This window comes from Lonchura striata, chromosome 1A (genome assembly GCF_050655825.1).
Source record: "Lonchura striata isolate lonStrDom1 chromosome 1A, ASM5065582v1, whole genome shotgun sequence".
NCBI lineage: Eukaryota > Metazoa > Chordata > Aves > Passeriformes > Estrildidae > Lonchura > Lonchura striata.
The window spans coordinates 1,077,745-1,083,026 of record NC_140741.1 but is presented as its reverse complement, the minus strand read 5'-3'; the positions used below and the strand labels follow the sequence as shown (position 1 = coordinate 1,083,026).

General features: G+C 55.7%; 1 long non-coding RNA gene across 1 annotated transcript; it reads right to left on the bottom strand.

Moving 5' to 3' along the window:
- Positions 1-1,192: 1,192 nt before the first annotated feature.
- On the bottom strand, positions 1,193-3,336 carry LOC144248609 (uncharacterized). Its single transcript, XR_013341905.2, has 2 exons — positions 2,711-3,336; positions 1,193-1,460 (listed from the first exon to the last, which is right to left on the bottom strand). It is a non-coding gene; the product is annotated as an uncharacterized LOC144248609 (long non-coding RNA).
- Between the last annotated feature and the right edge of the window lie 1,946 nt (positions 3,337-5,282).

Below are 5,282 nucleotides of genomic sequence, written 5' to 3'. Positions count from 1 at the left end.
CTCGGCCCCACCCCACGCAGGTGCCCCGCGGTCCCGCGCACCTGAGCCAGCGCCGGCCCCGCCCCTGAGGCTCCGGCCCGGCCCCGCCCCTGAGGCTCCGGCCCGCCCGGGATGGAGGCGGGGCCATCGCTCCCGGCCCGCCGGGATGGGCCCGGGGCTGCCGCTTCGGCTCCCGGCGGTGCCGCCTCTGCCCCGGCGGGCGGGTCGGGGTCTCTCTCGGGCCGGAGCACCGGGGCGGCGCCGGGGCCGAGCCGGCGGCGGCGGCGATTTCCCGGGGCTGACCGAGACCGGCCGGGGCGCGGGGACCCCCGTGCCGCCCCAGCACCCCCAAACCCCGCCGCTCCCCGCCGTGCCAGGGAATTTTCTTTTTCCCGGTGCAGGCCGAGACATTTCTGTGAGAAAACTCAAAAGTCAGGGGTACGGGGTCTGAGGGGAGAGAAGAGATTCTGGTATAAATCCAAAACGCGTTGTGAAAAACAACATGGAAGAGCTCATTTGCTCTCCCAGCCCGGTTTCTGTGTGACCGTCTGTGATTCCAGCTGCTCCTCTGGCACTGGCAGCCTGCGGGGCTCGAAGGACTTGCCAGGTGCCCAGCACGACAGAAAAGAACGGGAGAACTCCCCGGCTCTGGCAGCGGAGCCTCTCGGCAGTGTCCCGAAAGCCCCGCAGTGCCAGCATCTCTGCATGGAAGCTGAGGGGCTCCAGCGCAGCCCCTCTGCAGCGTTCCTCTGCAGCTGGCACTGCCCAGCGCCCCTGACCAGGGTTTGGGGTCCCTGCACAGCCCCCGGCGCAGCCCCCTGGCTTCTTCCAGCTCCCTTCAGCCAGGATGATTTTCTCGGGGGTAGGAGCACCCAAAGCCAGCGGAACTGGCCTCAGCCACTTTCCGTGGGATCTCTCCTCTTCCTTCCTCACCAAATTCCCACTGTCAAAACCCAGCTTGAGGCACAGATCCCCATCCCCTCAATCTCTCCAAGGAATTGGGCTCGGATTTCCCAATCCAGCAGGGCAGAAATGCTCTTGTCCTTACCGTGCATCCTAATTGCAGTAATGGCTTAAGAAATAATTGAAAGAAATTAAAGGAATGAAGAGAAATTAAATAAGAGCTGCCAGCTCCAACTAAGGGATGCTCAAACCCCTTACCAACAATTCGCTTTAATTAACCGACTCAAACAAAGTAATCAACACCACATTGATACAGTAGGATTCTTTTTAATCGAGTTATAGATAAATATTGCAGAATGTAAAAACCTTTGTAAATCCAGAAACTCTTTCAAGAGATAGACAGGGCACAGCTGCAGAGAGTCTTGGGGAGTTCAGGGGAAAAACCCCAAAGTTTTCAGTGTTTAGCATCTCCCACCCTGTCGTCACTGACAGCAAACACGGCTTCAGCCTCGGGAAAACACGGAGAGTCAGGGATTTTACAGATCCTGGTCTCACCTCAGCCTCTCAGCAGGTACAGTCTGCAGGGAGAGGGAAGAAAAAGGGTCAGAATGGACAGCCTACTTCCAGAAAATCATCACCATTCATAAAGCACTAAGCAGAGCTGTAAGAACTTCCCCAAAGGTTCATTTCCCTGCGGACTGAGGGCTCTCAGTTGAAGCACGGGCTGGACCTGCCACGGACAGACTCCAGGAACCCCAGAAGTAAAAGCCACTGGGCCAATTCCAGAAAACATTCCAAAATCAGGCTCCTAGGATGTGACCATCTCCTCTCTCACCTGGAGGCGGAAGCACAAGGAATGATCTTCCCTCCTGTGGGTTTTCTGGGATCTGCAGTGAACCGCAGGGGGAAGAAAACAAAGCCTGAATATTTCGCACGACTGGAACAGAAAAGTGGGGAAAAGGGAGGCAGGGGCACTGCTGGGGTGATAACTGGGATCCAGCCTCTCCACACCAATGGAAGCAGAGACTGAGTGACAGAGCCTTTGGGACCACTTTGCTGGGATTCATAGGAAAACGGGTGAGTTTTATTTTGGCAATAAAGCCAAGCTGCTTCTCACCTCATCAGCCGGGTACAGCAGCAGCACCCGCAGGAACCTGGCCAGGTGGCTCTGCCTGGCAGAGGGCTCCCCACTTCCTGGGAATTGTGTGCTACAGGGCTGTGCCACTGGCCATTAAAACAGTTCCCACCTGGCCCTTCACAAAGGCAAGGTGCTTTTTCCATACAGCAAATGGTTTTTGAATTAAGAAGGTAACACTATACTCAACTGGAGAAGAAAAAAGTGAGAGCTGTAAAATTTTCCCACGCCAGGCAAAAAAGAAAGCCAAATCAAACCAAAACGAAAAGTAGCATAACAATGAAAAAAACCCCAAAACATATCAAGCATATTTCAAGAGAGTTTAAATCTGAATGAAGTGATTTACTTAGAGGCTTGAAAATCTGCCATGCTGCAAAAATCTAACTGCTGCAATAAAAGCCTTTTCTTACATCACATTTTAGCCCTGAATTTGCAAAAACCCCTGCCAAACTAACAATTCACCACATACAGTTCTTGAGTCATTCCTGTCCTTGAGCACGAGTCAAGCTAAAGTTATGGAGACAAGAAAAACATAAGTGACTCAATGCTGCTCCTTTGGAAATTACAGAATCAGAGGGAGGGTTTTCCTTAGCTTAGGAAAAATGCACAGCCAGTTCAGCAGATACTGAATAGCAGGGAAGTCAGGAGATACGTGCTTTGCTGTCAGAGACAAACATATAAATAAATATTTACATTAAGCCAGAGGTCTACAGATGGTCTGATCAGAAGTCTTGATGCAGAAAACCAGCCCTGGGGTATCCTCTTAAGGGACACAGGAGGAACTCCTTGGCTGGGACACAGCCTCGCTCAGCGCTGCTCCCATGGCTCTCGGCTCTTTGCCAGTGCTTGCAGTGTCCCCGCAGATCCCAGAGGATGGCAGGGCCAAGGCTCCCGTTCGCTCCTCCGGCACTCAGCGAGTGTTTCCTGCCACGCCCCCTGTGCAGAGCAGCCACGCGCGGCTCGCCGGTGCTCAGCCCTGCCTCCAGGGCTTTGAATGGCACATCCACCTGCAAAATAGGCAGGGAGAGCTTCTGGCTCACACGCGGGATTTGACAACACAAAGAGCACGCGTGGGTGTCAGAAAGGGCTCAAATCTCATCTCACACCACCGAGAGGGGGAATGGAACGGAGCAGCGGGGCAGGGACAGGACAGGACAGGAAGGAGCCGGGTTTGGGGGGGACACGGAAACGGGGGAAAGAGAGGTAACTGAACACGGGCAGGAGCATGGAGCGGGAGAGAGAGGGACAGGAGGGGATCCTCCCGGCGCCCCGGCTCCGCCCCGGCTCAGCCCCGCCCGGGCTGCTGCGCTCGGCAGAGCTCGGCTCCGTTCGGCTGGACTCGCCTCCTCGGCCAGCTTCGGCTACTTTCGGCCACGCTCGGCTATTTCCGGCCGCATTCGCCTCCATTCGCCTCTTCGGCAAAGCTCGGCTCGCCTCGGCTGAACTCGGCAAAGCTCGGCTCCGCTCGCCTCCTCGGCCCCTTTCGGCCGCTTTCGCCCACGCTCGCCTAGTCCCGCCCGCTCCCGCCTCCATTCGCCCACTCCCACAGCTCGGCTCCCTCCGCCCGGCCCCGGCTCCCTCCGGCTCACACATTTCCTCAGGGCACCTCAGCACAGGTTGCACACAGAAGCTGTGGCTGCCCCCGGATCCCTGGAAGTGTCCAAGGCCAGGCTGGACAGGGCTTAGAGCACCCTGGCATGGTGGAAGGTGTCCCTGCCCATGGCAGGGGCTGGAACGGGACGAGCTTTAAAAAAAGGTGCCTTCCCATCCAAACCCTTCTGGGATTCCACGAATCTGTGAACCGCTCCCGGCAGAAGGGCTAGATTTCCATTGTGCTTCGAAAATGCTGCTGCAAGAACACGAAGAGAGATTTCAAATACTGTTAAAGTGGCACAACCACATCAAAAATTACGTCTGGGGGTAAAGTGGCAACTCTGCAATTCCAACCTCTGATACCAAGGACACATGGAGGGCTGAATCCTGGAGGTCCTTACATGACAGGATTTCTAGAGTTATCCGTCCCCAGTTTGCTGCTTAGGGTTAGAAAAGGTGGAATTCTGTTCTTAAGGGGTTACCACGTACCATCAACGTGAGAGACGGGGATGCTGATGTTTGATCAGAGTCCTGGAGCAGCCTGGAGCACGCTGGCTTCCCGAACCAGGTCTGCTGCCTTGTCCGTGTAGGGGTAGGGCTTTGTCCTCAGCCTCAGCAGGATCTGTCAGCAAAGGAGGAGAGAAAAGTAGAGTGCACCGGCTCCCAAGTGTGGGGGAACCATGTGCTGCTAAGGAAGACCACGTGCTGAAAGTGGTTGGAAGCCGGGCGGGTTTTGGGAGGACAAATTCCATATTACTTCTGCAGGATTCTGTCTACAGTTCCTGCTCTACAAACCAAATACATCAAACGACAACAACAAACAAACAAACAAAAAAACCCCACATTAAATCAACAACAACAAAATAATTACTCCTACCTCAATAACCCCATACTGCCCCAAACCATTCCAAGGAGGGCGGCAGGAGGGGCTGGCAAAGGCAGGGCCCCGCCGGGCCCCCCTCGCCGCTGCCATCCTTCTCCAGCGCCGCCGCTGAGCCGCCTTCAGCCCAAAACCCACCCAAAAATACCCCAAAATCGTCCTAAATGCCCCCCAAAAACCCACCCAAAACTACCCAAACCCTCCTAAAAATATCCAAAAAACTCACCATAAAATGCCCCAAAACCAGCCCAAAACCCTCCCAAAAATACCCCAAAAAATCCACCCAAAAATATCCTAAAACCCACCAAAGAATACCCCAAAGCCCTCCCGAGAATACCCGAAAACCCTGCCCATAAACACCCTGAAACCCCAAATTAACCACTCTGAACCCCAAAATATCCCTGAGCTCCTCATACCCCAAATTTTCCTCCCCAACCCCCAAATTCCCCCCCGACCCCCAAAATTCACTTCTGGGTCTCGTCCTCGGGGGCCGGCGGCTGCCGGGGCCCCCCCAGGCCCGCGGGCGGCGCCCCCAAACCCGGGGGGAGTTCGGGGTCCGAGTCGGGGTCGTCCTCATGAGCCACCAGCCTGGGGACCCAAAAACCGGGGGGAACCCCGAATCGGGGGGGGACCCAAAATTGGAGGGGGTTCTGGGGGGTTCTGGAAGGTCTTTGGGGCATCCCAGGAGGACTTTTGGGGTCTCAGGGGGTTTTGGGGGTCCCAGGAGGAATTTCAGGGGTCCTAAAGGGAAATTTGGAGGTCCCAGGGGGAGTTTTGGGGTCCCAAAGAGAA